The following is an 18151-nucleotide window of genomic DNA, read 5'->3' on the forward strand; positions in this document are numbered from 1 at the left end:
CTTGTGTTTGCTAAGCAGTGAAGTACTACATCCTAGGATATGTCTGCACTTGCCTCCCAGCCCAGTTAATCAGACACACGCTAGCTCTGCTTACGTTAACACACTAAAAATAGCATTGTGGGCATTGTGGCGTGGGCAGTCGCGTGGATTATCCACCCAAGCTCAGATCTGTGGGGGTCAGGTGGTCTTTTACTGGGCAGCTAGTCCATGCCGCAATGTCCACACTATTTTTAGCAAGTTAGCTAGCATGTGTCTGTCTACCAAGGCTGGAGGTATATCTAACTTGGAGTTTGAGGTGTGATTCCCAGCACAAGGAGACATATTCGCACTAGTGCTGATGGAGCTACCATGCTACCACCAGAGCGTAGCCACAGCAGTGTGAGCGGCAGGATGGGCTAGCCTCCCTATCTATGTGCTTGGATGGGCATATTATGGGGGCAGCTGGCCCATCTCACAACTTGCACTGCAATGGGTACACTGTATTTTTAAAGGGCTAGCTCAATGAGCATTAGTGCAAGCATATTGCCTCCTGCTGGGAATCACACCCCCAGCTTCATGGGTACATGTACCCTGGGAGTCATGCGCCCAGCTTCAGTGTAGCCATATCCCTATGACCAGTGAGGTCAGCCCAAGTGCAGAGGTAGAGCTTTCATATCCCCTCATGATTATAAGCCAGCACTGTTTTCTCTCATTACACTTTGGGCCCTTTTGAACATCTTCAGACAAGCTGTTACCTTGGAAGTTGGAGAGCCACCAGGCAGCCTCTTCTGAGACTGTTTTAACATTGAGCCATTACAAGTCACAATGAATCCTGATTTGCAATGATCCTTATGTTCTGCTATTAGCATCATTTGCCCCTGGGAGGAATATCTCAGGATCTCTTTCAGGCACAGCTTTCCTGTGTGCTCTCTCAGCCACTAGAAGAATGAGCTGATTTCTAAGTTTGCTTTTTAGTAAGCTAGTGAATTCTATTGTTCAGGAAGTAGAATATTGCTATCCCAGGCTAGTGTCAGAAATAGAAACTTCTGGCTTCTCCTCACCCCTTCAAAGCCATGTAGGGGTCACGAAATCTAGTAATAATGCCCTTATCTAGTGCTTTTCATCAGTAGGTACCAAAGTGCTCTACACTGGCAGGCAATATCATTATACCCATTTTACAGCTGTGGAAACTGAGGCACAGAGAAGGGTACTGACTTGCCCCAGGTCACCCAGCAGGGTAGCAGCAGAGCTCAAACTAGAACCCAAATCTCCTGTGTTCCACTCTAGTGTTCTATCCACTAGACCACATTGCTTCCCCAGAATAAGTAAGCAGGGCGGTGTTTGGGTTCTGGGAACCTCTGAAATGTTTCTAAATGACACTAGTAATATAACCACACTATGAGGTGGCGGGACACTTTGTGCACTAATGTTAAGGGACTTTGAGGGGATTTTGCTTTTCTCTACAGCATGGGGCACTGGTCACTTGCTAGGATCATCTGGTATATCTTATCAAAGCAATTCCCTGTCATTGCAGGGGCCTTGAGGCACCTCAGTCCCTCCTCTTCCCTGCCTGTGACACAGCAATTTAATCTTCTCAGGGCTGCAATACTTTGGTCTAATTCTGATTGAGGGGCTTGGTGTTGGGGAGGCTGGATGGTATTTAATGGCTTGTGATATACAGAAGGGAAGACTATATGATCTGGTGGTCCCAGTGCTGCCCAGAGTGGGGGGCAAGTGGGGCAATTTGCCCCAGGTCCCCACAAGAGTTTTTCGGGGCCCTTGGAGCGGGGTCTTTCACTTGCTCCGGAGGCCCCGGAAAACTCTCGCGAGGCCCGGGCCCCCGGATCTTCTTCTGCTCCGGGTCTTCGGTGGCAATTCAGCGACGGGGGGTCCTTCCGCTGCAGGACCCGCCGCTGAAGTGCCCCGAAGACCCCGGTGGGGAGTCCTTCCGCCCCGGGACCCGCTGCCGAAGTGCCCCTTCAAGATTCTCTCACAGATCATAGAACCATGGAATATTAGCGTTGGAAGAGACCTCAGGAGGTCATCTAGTCCAATCCCCTGCTCAAAGATGGTGCTATTGAACTGCAAAGTGCTATTAGTATTATTAGTTTGTTATCTTTATGAACCCTACTTTATTACATGTGCTATCACTATCTAATATGTGGTTAATCATGCTCTCCTACTATTTTTGTGATATTATTCTATGAATGGCACAAATGGCACATATGCACATGGGTGTATAGCTATATAATAGATATGTGTGCTTGGCAGAGTAAAATCTTTATTTACTTTAGCATGAGGAAATGAAGTTGTTGGGTTATTTTCATTTTTTTATACAAGTGCATGCCATTTAAGTCCTACAACAATAAGCAATAGCGTGTATATATTGGCATACATCTGCTGCATATTCAGAAAGAATACGAATTTCATTCTAGTGACCTAGCTCTAGCTCTGCCCTGTTCCTGACGCCTCATTTTTTATTAATTACTTATGTAGACTTGCTTGATAACAACTAAGTGATGCTTTAAATTTGGGCTTCTTTAAAAGCTTCAGAAAGGAGCTAGCACATAGTCATTCAACTAGCCAGCATTTTTGCCTGTTAGCCCATGTGCCTCCAAGGCATCACTGGGTTGGATCACCAACTTTTTTCAGCAGAACAGCAGCTTTGCAGGCTGACAGTGTACTGCATCTGACAATGGCTATTCTCCCTGGCTGTGATGAAGGACAGAAAATGTTCATGTCAGTCCCACTGGTTTTACATTAAAATGAAACAAGACTAGAATTTCAATAGCTGAGTTCAGCAGTACAGTACTCCAAACTCCAGAGTAAACTGTCTTGATTTCAACTACAGAAATGTAGCAGTAGCAACAGAATTCTACAGACTGAATTTCAGAGGGTATATAAAGACTAGAGGCATGCAGGTAATAAATTCCTGCTACCAACTTTCACCTGATATTTAAAAAAAAAACAGTTTTCATAGGCAGCCCATCATCCAGATTAGTCTCATGTTTTTGCTTCAGTCAGTGGCCATCATAGAAGATTACAGTGAATGAGCAGAGCACTGCCTCCTGGGTCTCAATCAGAAAAGCAGTCTTAGACTGTACAGCATTTAAGCATGTGCTTAGGTGCTTTTATGAATTGATACTTTAGTGTGCAATTGAGAGGGGCAGTTTAGTTAGAGGTGTTCTACCTTCCTTGCAAGTACTGGAAGGTGGTTCTTAAAAATACTGCTATTGTCAAAAATTTAGAGCCTGATGCTGAAAAGGGAGCAAATTGTGAAGAAAAAGAAAATTGTTAATTTTGAAAAATTTCTATACAGATTTGGGAGGGTTCATCATATTATTATTATGGGTTTTAGTAACTGAAAACAATTGGCTGGTCAGGCAAAAGTGTTGGTTGCTGAAATTTTTTTTCCCCCAAAAGTGTTGTTCTTTTCTGTTGTTGAAAATAAAATCAGTTTTCAGGTTCTTAGTTTTCTGACACAAAAACTGAATTATTTATTTTCTTTGCAAACTAACATTTCCTTTATCCATTTAGACAACATAAAAATTCTTCCAGATAAAATATTCAAACAAAAACTGTTGACTAGCTCCAGCTCCCTGCTCCAATTGAACTCAACTACTCTATTCACATGAGAAAAGATAAGCATGTACTTAAGTGTTTGCCTATTCAAATCAAGTCCTTAGGCACTGATAAAGTAAAGCATTTAGCCATGTCCCTATTTCAGAAAATCATTCCTATTCAGGAAAATATTTAAGTAATAGCTTAACTTTGAACACATGTTCATGTGTTTTACTTTCAGGTCCTTATCACATGTGCACAGCGTGATTTTCAAAGCCTAATAATTCAGCCTAATTTCAACCAATTTTCATCAGAACAGTAAAAGACTCTACCCAGCAATAAAGCCCCTCCCTCCCTGCCAAATAACGTTTTATTTCCTTAAGCTGTCTCCACTGTACAGCTGGTCAAGCAAAGGTATTTGCTATATCTATAGATACAGATATATAATAGGGAAAGTGTATTTTTCCCCACTCTTGTTTGGAAAATTGCCTCACCCTATTTTGTCAAACCCCAAATAAAAAAAGTCACCTTCAGGCAGATGTTTGATCTGAAAAGCTTCAGCCCAAGAGGTAAAAATTTGGATAAATTATGTGTGATGGCAAATAAGTGGTTATAATGGAAATATATGGGCAATCTTAACTAACAGTTGGGAGCATTTCCGGCTATTAAACCATCTACAAAAATTGGAATAGATTTGTAAATTATCAAGGATTCAAACCAGCAAAAAGCTGAGTTTCCCCAGTTACTACTGAAGATAATCACTGTCAGTAACGGGATTTGGAGGTTCTAAACATCTTGCACAAGGTACTCAGCATTTTGCAGAATGGCCACATACGCCTGATTCTTTAAACATCTAAATATGTGAACATCTTTATGCACACACAGGTAGGCTCATTTACAAATGGGACTATTCATGTGCATAGAGTTACACACAACTTTATATTTCTGCAGGACTGGGGATCTTAATGTTGTACATGTCAATGTAACCAAATTATCTATCAGTCTATTTAGGGAGGGAGGGAGGGAGAGAGAGGTTTTTTAATGACAGCTCCCTAAGGAAACAGTACAGAAGTATTTATTATTTTATACAAGCCAACATGTCAACACATTTTAGTTGAATCTCGGTGTATTTTTTGTCTAGCAACAAAAACTAGAGAATAAATTATTTATGACATTTGTAGCTATTTTAAGCAAGCTTGTTTTGCATGGCTAGCAATCTACAAATTAGTCATAAAATAGTTTGATGTAATTAGTATCTCTTGTACATTATAGATGCTCTTCATTTTTTCATGTCACTTATCATTCCCACTGTAACATTTCAGCTGAAATTTACTTAGTGTAGCATCCAGTAATCAGATAGTATCTGTCCACTGTGTGCAACTTTCAGATGTTCTGAAATATACCAGCTGTTAGAAAAGTAATACTTTACTTCAAGACCCACAGGTATATAGCAAACATATTTTGCTGTGCATAACATCTGGTACCTGTTTTTGCCAGACCACAGTGTGTATTTAATAATTACATCCTATCTTGCAGTACTTTAATCATATACATTCATATAGATATATGCATCATTCCCCTAGTGGATTTTACTATCAGAATGATCTGGCAATTTTATGTAACAGCAGATAAAGCCATGGTACCAAAATCTGTCATAAGATACATCTATACAACCCAAACAAAGTCAATATCCACCCAGGTGTAAGTGTCTGCAGAATTATTAAATATGAATTGCTGTGCATTGATAGCTGGTTGAAATCTTATCATACAATTAGCAAAAGCTCAAATGAATGGCCCACTCAACCTTGGCTAGCACCACAGCCAATATGGTAAATATAGGGGCCTCCGGCAAAACTGTTTCATTAAGGAGCATAGCTGCAAGGCCTAAGAATCAGGGCAGCTCTACCCTACCGCTTAAGTCGATCTAACTTATGTGGCTTGAGGGTGTGAAAAAGAGATCCTCCCCAAGTGACGCAAGTTGCAGTGACCTAAGTCTACATTGGCACTATGTCAGCTAGAGATGCTCTCCCACTGACAGCTTCCGCCTCTCACAGAGGCTGAGTAATTATGCCAATGGGAGAGCGCTCTCCTGTCAGCATAGAGCATCTTCACCAGACACGCTGCATCTGTGCTGATGTAGCACTTCTCCACACTGAGTGTCTTCTCCACACTGCTTTCTATAAACTCCTATGCCATTCAAGCTGGAGAGGAAAGGGTGTTCAAGACCATAGTTAGGGGGAGAAATAAGGGCTGGTCTACACTATGGCGGGGGGGGGAAGAGAGCGATCTAAAGTACGTGAATAACGTAGCTGAAGTCGATGTACTTAGCTCTACTTACCGCGGTGTCTTCACTGCAGTGTGTCAACGGGAGACACTCTCCCATCAATTTCCCTTGTACTTCTCGTTGAGGTGGAGTACCAGCATTGACGCTAGAGCGATCAGCAGTCAATTTATCACATTTATACTAGACACAATAAATCGACCCCCACTGGATCAATCGCTGCCCATCAATCCAGCTGGTAGTGTAGACATGCCCTAAGTCTTTTATTTGGAAGCAAAGTATGTGTCTGTAGTAAGAGGGGAATAGAGGATAGATGTTTCCTGTTAAACAGGAGAGGAGCAACTTGCAACAAGCTCTGGACAGGAAGACTTCCAGAGGGATAAATGGGGATATTTCTTGATCTCCTGTGGGGCTTCAATGCTGCAGAGCTCTCTCTCATCATAAAGCAGTTTGCAGTCTACACCACATGCTATTGTCACATGACCCATACACTTACAATGTGACCATGTGAGGAGTGGGTCCCCAAAGCCAGGCAGATATGACTCTATTGTCTGAACCAGACATGACATTCAAATGACATTCAAATGTCTTTAACAAGCAACCTCTCTTTTTTTAAAACTTATAAGTGCAGAGACCTAGCGGGGATCCTCGAAAAGAGAAAACAGAACTGAAAACTGAGAAGAAATTAAAAAAAAAAAAGTAGGGGACATAAATCAGAAGTGAAGCAAGTGTTGACATTACCCTCCTTTTTCGATAAACCTCTAGTATTTCAACATAGCCCAAGATCCTAAGCCCTTTCTGGAATTTCAAACCCTCTGGGTTTAACTGGACAGACCCAGTATTTTATATGATGTTACAAGGTGCCAAGAACTTCATGAGTGTTGATACTAATAAAGCTATTCTTTTGCTCAAGTGAGTGATAATGATTACTTGTTCAGTATTTCATTCATATCACTATATTAATAGAAAAAAAATCCTCCATTCCAATGTCTACATTGCTGTTGAGTCAGAAGCTGTCAGGAGCAGCACCCCGCACACATTTAAAAAAGAAAAGCCTGCTTTCTACAGCTATCTCATAAACTAAAATCTTGCTATAAAGGTGTTCTGGCTTTTGACTATGCAAATACAATCACCTTACACCATGGTAACTCCTAAGCACACAAACACACATGCAGGCACAGGATAATTGGGAAATAGGCAGAATAATCCTTCGGGCTTAATAAACTGCTTTCTACAGCACGGGTCCAGTTGCAGTACCACAGCTCATTGCCTCCCATTTCACAACACACACTACAGCCACTGAGCCCAAATGCATAGTAGCAGACTATCTGAGACAATGGGCACGGATTCTGAGCTCGACTACACCAGAGTAAACCAGAAATAGCCACAACTGACATCAGACAAGTCACAGTGAAATGAAACCAGCTGGGCTGATTTAAATTTTTTAAATGAAAATTTTTGCATTAAAAATGACCTATTTTTTAAAATAAGAAATGTTTATAAATATGTGTTTCTTCTAAAAGATTTTTACGACACTAGAAAATGTTAAATTTAGCTATTTTGAAAGGAGAGGTGGATTTTATTTTATCATTATTCCTTTTCTTTTCCCCCCACTTTTTTCCTTGGTAAAATTTAAAGAAAAAATAGTTAAGGGCATGGGGGAAGAAAATAGAAGAGGAAAGAAAAATGAAAATAAACTGAAAATGTGTTTAACTGGAATTTTTTTTATAAAAGTTTTGGCAAAAAAGTAGAACAAACAAAAAAAATCCTTTTTGGAACTCATGGAATAAAAATGTCTTCAAAAATTTTTGGAAAACATTTTATCCATTTTTGGACCAAGTTCTAGAAATTCAGTTGGCGTTCAAAAGCATACTCACTGTATGTGACAATACATGCCAGCCACCTGAGATTACAATCTGTTCCTCCACAAGGTCTCAGTGGACAGAGTGGCTATTGGTATGGTAAAGTTGAACTGGACTGGCAAAATGTTGGTAAATGGCAACCCACTGAATTGAGTCAGTTTTCAGAAGTTAGAAGATTGCAATTAAATAGATGTCACACTTTTTCCCCCTGCTATCAAGATCTGATCAGGTGTCACAGTGCTACATATGGAGAATATTTTTAGAAATCCCAGTTCTTTCACCTTTGAGTTTCTGCCTATATGTGTTTATGGAAATCAAACAAGATCTACTTTTTTATTTATTTAGCTTTTCTCCTACTTGGGGTAGCTCGTGAGTTATGTATTTTATGACTATCTCAGGAGCTGGTTTTAAAGGATTTTAAAAGCCTTATCATTTATAAAATGAACTGAAATAGTGATCTGGCCTTGTTGACATTTTTAGATTCACTGGCCAGATCCTTAACTGGTGTAAATTAGCATAGCTCCAGCCAAGTTCCTGGCCCTAAAATATATAAGATCTTTGACATGGCTTTTAGTCAAAGCCAAGGGGTGGCTCAGTGTAGAGAAGCACCAGGCCAGTGGGAGCAGTAAGAAATTTTGTGCCTCAAAACAACATACTGCCTTCTGGAGTTCCTCAGCACACAGGAGGAATGTGCACAGTGCTATACTCCTTCAGAGAGATTCTTTCATATGCCCAAAGGGCTCTGATAGCCAGTACAGAGGAGGTAGAGGCATGCCCCCCTCTCCTCCCACTTCTCTTCACCAGTAAGGTGACTAACACCCTAGGGCTGCCAGCTTTCATGGTTGGTTCCTTCATGAGGGAAGCAATAGGTAATGGACTTCTTGCCCCTCCCTCAGCCCCACAGGGGTCAGTCACAATCTGGCCCAGAATAAGTTGATCTCATTTTATTTTTGCAGAGACTCTACAGTGCCATAAGCACAGCCCATGCATACAAGCTGGAGCACAAAGGTGAAAGAACTGCTGTTGTGTGTTTTAAATTTACTGCTTTCTCTGCAGTCCTGTGACACTGGATGACTGCTTGAAAGGGGGAAAAGTGATTGCCACATCCATTTCATTACTGAGGTCTCCAACTTCCAAAAACCATCCAGTGCAGCAGTTCTGATATAACAGTTTAACTCAGTCAACAGCTTCAGGGCATCTTAAGATCCTTTACCCTAAACATCTTAATGGCCTTTCAAGATTTTTCATCTGCTCAGAGGAGGCTGCAGGTCTATAACTCAGTCATTTCTCTTCCAGTAAGAATAGAACTTAGTAAAAGGACTGTGTGGTGAGCTAAGAGGAACCTTAAGTAGCCCCTCCGTGACAGTCACTAACTTTACTTAATAACTCACGTTTACTAGTTAAATAAGTTAGTTTCTTGTAGCTCTCTCTATCTTACTTATTTGTTAATATCTGAATGAGCGGTAGAACACATTTTTAATCACCTTGCCTAAGAATAATCACAAAATGTAATTATACTTTAGAATATTTTTTAATCTTTGTTGACCTTAAAATAGAAAGACGTATTCAAACCACTGCCAGTAACTTTCCTCTCTCACCCAAAGACAGAGCTCTGATGACAATCCCTAAGGTTACTGTTGGTGTATAGGTTGAAAAGCTTTGCCTTGAAAATACTGTGACAGATACGGCAATTTCCTGCAATACCTTTGGGAGATCTTACTGTATCATATATATGCATCATTGTGGGCTATGAGTTGTATATAACTCTGTGAGGGCAGGTGACTGCAGCTCCTCCAGAAACTAAGAACAGTGGAGGGCTGATTAAGCAAATTCACTCAGGTTGTACCACTTCCAGGAAGCAACCACCACCTGGATAGGCTGGTATACACTAGTTCAAACTGGATTCTCCAGAAACCAACAGACGAAGAAAGATTTTTGGCATAAATAGCCTGAGTTTAAACTGAGTCAGTCTTCTTTCTGATTCAGCAAATGGACAGAACTAGAGGCAGAGCACAATGCGGAACTAGTGAAGTAACTAAACATTTGATTAAAACAAAAAAATGAGATGAATAATTAACTTTTTTTCTTTTAGAGCTAAGTACTTCTCTTGCTAACATCCATGCAAATCCATTGAATTACATGTGGTTGCAGGAGTATTTCCAAGGGCAGAATTTGGCCTGGGGTCACTTGCCCATGGTGTTCAATTAATTAGAATGCAGAGTGTATTTAACATACTGTGAATTTTTATGATTATTTGGTAGTTTGACTTTATACACAGTGCCTGATTCTCCTCTCATTTACACTTGTGTAAATGTGGAAGAATTCCACTTACAGTAGAACCTCAGAGTTGCAAACAACTCAGGAATGGAGGTTGTTTGCAACTCTGAAATGTTTGAACCTTTGAACAAAATGTTATGGCTGTTCTTCCAAAAGTTTACAATTGAATATTGACTTAATACAGTTTTGAACCTTTACTACACAAAAGAAAAATTCTGCTTCCCCCTTCCCCCCCTTTTTTTTAGTAGTTTACGTTTAACACAGTACTGTACAGTATTTGTCTTTTTTTTTTTTTGGTCTTTGCTGCTGCCTGATTGCATACTTCCAGTTCTAAATAAAGTGTGTGGTTGAATGGTCAGTTTGTAACTCTCAGGGTCTACTGTATTTCAATAGAGTTACTCCAGTTTTACATTGGAATAACTGGGCAAAATCTAGCCGCATGTCTGATCATGTATATTATCAGTATTTCTGAACTGACTTACCCATTAAAAAATGTTCATCTTATTATATTACCCAGTGTGTATCTTCAAGATCAGAAATTCTGTGGATCAGAGTTTGATTGCCTTCGAAAACAGAGAGGGTAGCGAGCTGCTGTCTTTTACTCAAGTGTTGAACCTCAGACCTGCCTCCTGCAATAGAAGAGTGAAAAAATATTCAAGCAGACTATTGTAGAGTCTGTAAGAAAACATTTCTGAAAGATTTTATATGACGTGGGACATCTTGGGCTCTGCTGCACCTATCTAATTGATGTATAAGGACTGAGACAAGCTGTGTTAAGTGAACAGTCCAGATTAATTCCACTTTGACATATACAAACAAATGGCTATTCTGTTAACAAGATGAAACTAGAAAGCATAAACATCAGACTTTTTGTATACACAAGATGATATGACAGTCAGAAGAGCTGGTCAAGATGTTCCAAATTTTGAATTTTCAACTATATTTCTTTTCAAAAATTCAATTTTCAATTAAAACCAGAAAAAACAGAAATGAAAATTTGGTGGGATTTTGATGAGCTGTAACGGTGAGTAAGTACCAAGGGCCAGACTTTCTTCGCTCTGTGCTGATTGACTGTTTTCTCCAACCCTTCCTCTTCCCCTCTGCTTGGCTCCACACTTGCCTCTCCAACCCTCTCCTCTCCTGTCCTATCCCCCTCCTTCCCTTCTCTTTCCATTTAGCTGATCCCCTCCTAACTAAAAACACACCCAAGGGAAAATATCATGGGACTCATATGACATTTGCTGCCATCATATTGTTCACTCTGTTTGTGTGTACTCACTCTGCTTGCAGTGTGTACTGCAAGGCAGCCCCTCCTGGGACACCATCCAGCAGCGGACTGAATCTTTCTTCGTCTGTTGGTTTCTGGAGAATCCAGTTTGAACTAGTGTAGAGGATCCCCACTAGGTCTCTGCATCAGCATCCCCTCAGTCCAACCATAAAGAGAGCACCATCTCCTTTACTGTCCAACTCAAAGTCCACCCTGGGCATAATTATTTCACATACTGTACACATACACTAGTCTGTAGAATCCTTAAAGTAAAACTGTTCTCCCAATTCCCACATATCAAGATGCAGCAATTTTCCATTCCCCTCTCCAGGGACATCATTTCCAGGTCACCCACCTGTAAATCCACTAACACTGGATTCCCAGATCTTTTCTGTGCTTGTTCCAGGATTCCCCTGCCACACCCCACCTTCCAGGCTATCCACTTGAAAGTCATAATTATTGAACCCAAAATACAATCCAATCATCCCTTTTCAACCTGCCAGCACTGGATCTCCATGTCAGGAAGGTCAGAAGCTAAAACAATAGAGCTACCAAGGTGCACGTTTGTATTTCATTGTCCTGATGTCAGTAATCACATTTGTTGCATTAATTTAAATGTCATTCTCGTGACTTTTTTGTGTGTATTTTTCTTGAAAATTTAATAATTTTTTTAAATGATTTGTGGAGAATTTTTTCATTTCTTTTCCCACTAAGGATGATTTTATTCCTTTACTCTAACTTCTTCTCACTTAAGGTTATTTATCTATTTTAGTACATTCATCCTCATTATAACACCACTCTGGGGCTCTGAGTGTTAGAAGGAGGTGTTATAAGACGGATGAATATAATTAAGTAAAAGATAAATGCATACTGTGCTCATTAACAGCAAGACACATACAAGGAAGCTGCTATTTTATATAATTCCCCTCTTCATATTTAAAAATAAAAAACCAGGAACTTGCTGGAAAAGGCTTCCTTTTAATATTTTCTCTCTCTTATCAGAAGGCTTTAATCATGACTTACCTAGTGTACTTAAGACTACATTCTGCCTTCTGCTTAATACAAGCATCTCTCATTGACTCCAATGGGAGCTGCACTCAGATTTCTTAAGACTGAATTTAGCCCTTAATGACTATCAGTTCTGCAGTGACTAAGTATTTTTGGATGAAGGATTTTGTAGCTATGACAGAGTGGGTAATGTCTGAACCAAATTATTAATTCAGTTTTGGATTGTAACCTCCATTTTGTATTAGCAGGACTGGCTCTAGGCACCAGCAAAGGAAGCACGTGCTTGGGGTGGCATATTTCCAGAGGCAGCATTCTAGCCATCCTTTTTCTTTGGGGCAGTTACACTCTCGGAGCTGCACCACTTAGACGGGCAAGGGCACCGCACCCCTGGCCACAGCGGGAAGAGGAAGCTCCAGCCCCAGGATGCTGAGCTGCCAGGGCCCAGCCACTACCTGGGGAGGAGAGGGCGAGTCCTGCTGGGGAGCTGGGGCTGCGCCGCCTCATCTGTGCACTGGCTGCTGCGCTGCCTTGTGCCACCCCTTATATTGAGGCTTTTCTGCGTGGCTGGACAAAGGTGACATCATTCCCTCCGCTTCCAGCACCACCTGCAAGCCTGAGCCCCACCTGAGCTTGGGGCGGCAAATGTTTTGCTTGGGATGGCAAAAAATCTAGAGCTGGCCCTGTGTATTAGGACCTCCATTTTGTGCTATGTGATTAATACACATATAACTTTAATAGAATCATAGGACTGGAAGGAACCTTGAGAGGTCATCTAGTCCAGTTCCCAGCACTAAGGGCAGGATTAAGTATTCCTGACAGGTGTTTGTCTAACCTGCTCTTAAAAATCTCCAATGATGGAGATTCCACATCCCTAGGCAATTTATTCCAGTGCTTAACCACTCTGACTGTTGGGAAGTTTTTCCTAATGTCCCTTGCTGCAATTTAAGCCCATTGCTTCTTGTCCTATCCTCAGAGGTTGAGAAGAACAATTCTTCTCCCTCCTCCTTGTATCAACCTTTTATGTATTTGAAAACAGTTATCTTGTCTCCTCTCAGTCTTTTCTTCTCCAGACTAAACAAATCGATTTTTTTTCAAATCTTCCCTCATAAGTCATGTTTTCTAGATCTTTGATCATTTTTGTTGCACTTTTCTGGACTTTCTCCAATTTGTCCACATCTTTCCTGAAATGTGGCACCCAGAACTGGACACAATACTCCAGTTGAGGCCTAATCAGTGCGGAGTAGAACGGAAAAATTACTTCATGTGTTTTGCTTACAACACTGCTGCTAATACATCAGAATGATGTTCGCCTTTTTTGCAAGAGTGTTACACTCTTGGCTCATTATTTAGCTTGTGGTCCACTATGACCCCCCAGATCCCTTTCCGCAGTACTCCTTCCTAGGCAGTCATTTCCCATTTTGTATGTGTACAACTGATTGTTCCTTCCTAAATGGAGTACTTTGCATTTGTCCTTATAGAATTTTATCCTGTTTACTTCAGACCATTTTTACAGTTTGTCCAGATCATTTTGTATTTTAATCCTATCCTCCAAAGCACTTGCAACCCTTCCCAGCTTGGTATCATCCAAAAACTTTATAAGTGTACTCTCTATGCCATTATCTAAATCATTGATGAAGATATTGAACAGAAGCAGACCCAGAACTGATCCCTGTGGGACACCACTCATTGTGCCTTCCAGCATGACTGTGAACCATTGATAACTACTCTCTGGGAATGGTTTTCCAACCAGTTTTGCACCCACCTTATAGTATCTCCATTTGGTTGCATTTCTCTAGTTTGTTTATTAGAAGGTCATGCAAGACAGTATCAAAAGCTTTACTGAAGTCAAGATAGACCATGTCTACCACTTCCTCCACATCCACAAGGCTTGTTAGCCTCTCAAAGAAAGCTATCAGGTTGGTTTGACATAATGTGTTCTCGACAAATCCATGCTGTTACTGATCACCTTATTATCTTCTAGATGTTTGCAAATTGATTGCTTAATTATTTGCTCCATTATCTTTCCGGGTACAGAAGTTAAGATCACTGGTCTGTAATTCCCCGGGTTGTCCTTATTTCCCTTTTTATAGATGGGCACTATATTCACCCTTTTCCAGTCTTCTGGAATCTCTCCTGTCTTCCGTGACTTTTCAAAGATAATTGCTAATGGCTCTGATTTGTCCTCAGACAGCTCCTTCTGTATTCTAGGATGCATTTTATCAGGCGCTGGTGACTTGAAGACATCTAATTTGTCTAAGTAATTTTTAACTTGTTCTTTTCCTATTTTAGCCTCTGATCCTACCTCATTTTCACTGGCATTCACTATGTTAGATGTCCAATCACCACCAACCTTCTTGGTGAAAACCGAAACAAAGAAGTCTTAAACACCTCTTTCATTTACACATTTTCTATTATTGTTTTTCCCCCACTCATTGAGTAATGGGCCTACCCTGTCACTGGCCTTCCTCTTGCTTCTAATGTATTTGTAGAATGTTTTCTTGTTACCCTTTATGTCTCTAGCTAATCTGATCTTGTTTTGTGCCTTGGCCTTTCTAATTTTGTCCCTACATACTTGTGTTATTTGTTTATATTCATCCTTTGTAATTTGACCTAGTTTCCACTTTTTGTAGGACTCTTTTTTGATTTTTAGATCATTGAAGATCTCCTCGTTAAGCCAGGGCAATCTATTGCCATGCTTCCTATCTTTCCTACACAGTGGGATAGTTTGCTCCTGTGTCCTTAATAATGTCTCTTTGAAAAACTGCCAGCTGTCTTCAATTGTTTTTCCCCTTAAACTTGCTTCCCATGGGATCTTACCTACCAACTCCCTGAGTTTGCTAAAGTCTGCCTCCTTGAAATCTATTGTCTATATTTTGCTGTTCTCCCTCCTACCATTCCTTAGAGTCATGAACTCTATCATTTCATGATCACTTTCACCCAAGCTGCCTTCCATTTTCAAATTCTCACCCAGTTCCTCACTATTTGTCAAAATCAAATCTAGAACAGCCTCTCCGCTAATAGCTTTCTCCACCTTCTGAAATAAAAAATTGTCTCCAATATAGTCCAAGAACTTGTTGGATAATCTGTGCCCTGCTACGTCATTTTCCCAACAGGTATCTGAGTAGTTGAAGTCCCCCATCACCACCAAGTCCTGTGCTTTGGATGAGTTTGTTGTTTGTTTAAAAAAAGCCTTGTCCACCTCTTCTTCCTGGTTTGGTGGTCTGTAGTAGACCCCTACCATGACATCACCCTTATTTTTTACCCCTTTTATCCTTACCCAAAGACTTTCAACAAGTCTGTCTCCTATTTCCATCTCAACCTCAGTCCAAGTGTATACATTTTTAATATATAAGGCAACACGTCCTCCTTTTTTCCCTGCCTGTCCTTCCTGAGCAAGCCGTACCCTTCTATACCAATATTCCAGTCATGCATATTCTCCCACCAATTCTCTGTGATGCCAACTATGTCATAGTTGTGTTTATTTACTAGCATTTTGAGTTCTCCCTGCTTTTTCCCCATATTTCGTGCATTAGTATATAGACATCTAAGATACTGATTTGATTCCTCTCTCAGTTCTGTCTTGTCTCTCCTTTATCCCTGCTATAACAGCTCATGGTACCCCCCAAATTCTAACCCTTCTCCCAGGTCTTTATGTTTTTTTTACTTACTGTGGGCTTTGGTCACCACCTAGTTTAAAGCCCTCCTCACTAGGTTAGCTAGTCTGTATCCAAATATGTTCTTCCCCTTCCTCAATAGGTGGACCCCATCTCTGCTTAGCAGTCCTTCTTTCTGGAACAGCTTCCTGTGGTCTGGAACAGCTTCCTGTGGTCAAGGAAGGTGAAGCCCTCCTGATGACAACATCTTCGCATCCAGGCATTCACCTCCAGGATGCATCTGTCTCTGCCTGTCTCTGCCTGGGCCCCTACCTTGGACCGGAAGGATCAAAGAGACCACCACCTTTGCTCCCACTCTTTCTCCCAGAGCCCTGTAGTCACTTCTGATCTGCTGAGGGTCATACCTTGCAGTATAATTAGTGCCCACATGGATGAGTAGCATGGGATAGTAGTCAGAGGGCGGATGATCCTTGACAATCCCTCCATAACATCTTGGATACGGGCCCCTGGCAGGCAGCATACCTACAGGGATGCCATGTCAGGGCAACAGATAGGTGCCTCTGTCCCCCTCAGAAGAGAGAGTCATCAGCCACCAGTACCCTACATTTCCTCCTGGGAGTGGTGGCTGTGATCCTCCCAGCCTTGGGGGTACATGGGTTCTGCTCCTCCACCTCTGGGGGTTATTCCTCATTGCTTGTTGCCAGGGCAGCATATTGGTTTTCCATCACCATGGTGGGTGAGTTGGGAATAGGGGTGGAGCAATGCTTGCTGCTAGAGGTAACTAACAGCCAGTGTCCGCCCCATGACAGAGCCATATCCTCCTCCCCTAGTAGTGTGAGAGCAATTCTCTGTAGTTGGATTGCTTCCCCAGCCTTGGAGGTCTCCATATGAATATTCTCAAGGAATTCCTCATGGGCATGGATGCTCCTCAGCCTAGCCACTTCCTCCTGTAGCTCTCCCACCTGCTTCCTGAGAGCAGGCACTTTTCACACTGGATGGTCTTCCCCAGCTTGGCTTTCTGTGAGTGGGAAATGCAGACCACAGTCTCTGCAAATCCACACCAGGATCTGGGTAAAGGCACCCATGGTTAGGTTGTCTGTCTGGATACAGGCACAGGTGGAGGAGACAGGAGCAGTGTTGGCACTGATAATGTGGCCCTTCCTAACCATAGCAATTATATTACATCTCCCTCTCTCAAACTCCCGTTTGCAGTCCCTTGGTGGCTAGCTCCCCTGGATCGCTTAGTCTCTGGATTTTAAGGCCTTCTCTCCTAGGTCAGCTCTACCCCCTCATTAATCACAGAGTGGGAGAGTGATCGCAAGGCTGACTGAGACTGATCAAAGATGATCAAGAATGATCCAGGGAACAATGGCTCAAACAGTCCTGAGACAAACAATCCCAACTAACCCAGTAACTGAAATGACCTGAAAGAAAAAGAAAAACACAAACAGACAAGCAACTTCACTCACCCCAAGGTTAGTACTTGCACCTTGTTTGTTCAGCAGAGGGAACTCCTCCCCCTCTCAAACTCTCCTGTTTGTGGTCCCCTGTTCGCTAGCTCCCCTTGGTCACTTAGCCTCTGGCTTTTAAGACCTTCTCCCTTAGGTCAGCCCTACCCCCTCATTAATCACACAAAGGGAGGGTGATCACAGGGTTGATTGAGACTGATCAAACTGTCCCCAGACACACAATCCCAGCTGACCCAATAACTGAAATAACCTGAAAGAGAAATAAAAACACAAACAGACAAGCAACCTCACTCACCCCAAGGTTAGTACTCGCACCTTGTTCGTTCAGCAGGGGGAATCTCCTTCTCCTGCCCCCTCAAACTCCCCTGTTTGCAGTCCCCTGTTCGCTAACCCAAAACAAGACTATTATGATGTATTCCAGATAGCTATCCTGCCCAGAAAAGGTGTTTGAAACCTCATTGAAGGACTTTCACTGAGGAGCTATCATAGAGCAATCTAGGAACATCAGCTTTGCTTGTATCCCAGCTGTTAGCCCAATCCCATGGAACAGTGGATTTTTTACACAGGAGCACCAGCATGGCTGGTAGAACTTCATCTTCTCAGCCTGGGTACAGGTAAAAAGGACATGCACTATATTTAATTGGGAGCGTTTCTCTGGGAAGGAGGACAGACCATCACTACATGTAAGCAGGACTTGCCAAAGAGAGAAACGGTGACTAGACTCTGCCCAAACCCGGGTGGCTTGGTAGCTTGTGGGACCCTGCAATTGGATCCACTTGCAACAGACTGGTGACAGGATACTGGGGCAGGCAGTGTTTTATCATTATTGTGTT

The 18151-nt window shown here is 41.8% G+C and overlaps 1 protein-coding gene across 1 annotated transcript in view; it reads right to left on the minus strand.

Moving 5' to 3' along the window:
• Nucleotides 1-10448: 10448 nt before the first annotated feature.
• GJD2 (gap junction protein delta 2) overlaps nucleotides 10449-18151 on the minus strand; it is a 29949-nt gene continuing 22246 nt past the window's right edge. Inside the window, exon 3 of the transcript XR_005598043.1 lies at nucleotides 10449-10589. The gene's annotated coding sequence lies outside the window, so the exon portion shown is untranslated. The remainder of the gene's footprint in view (nucleotides 10590-18151) is intronic.

The sequence above is a fragment of the Mauremys reevesii genome, linkage group 4 (genome assembly GCF_016161935.1).
Source record: "Mauremys reevesii isolate NIE-2019 linkage group 4, ASM1616193v1, whole genome shotgun sequence".
In the NCBI taxonomy this organism is placed as follows: Eukaryota; Metazoa; Chordata; order Testudines; family Geoemydidae; genus Mauremys; species Mauremys reevesii.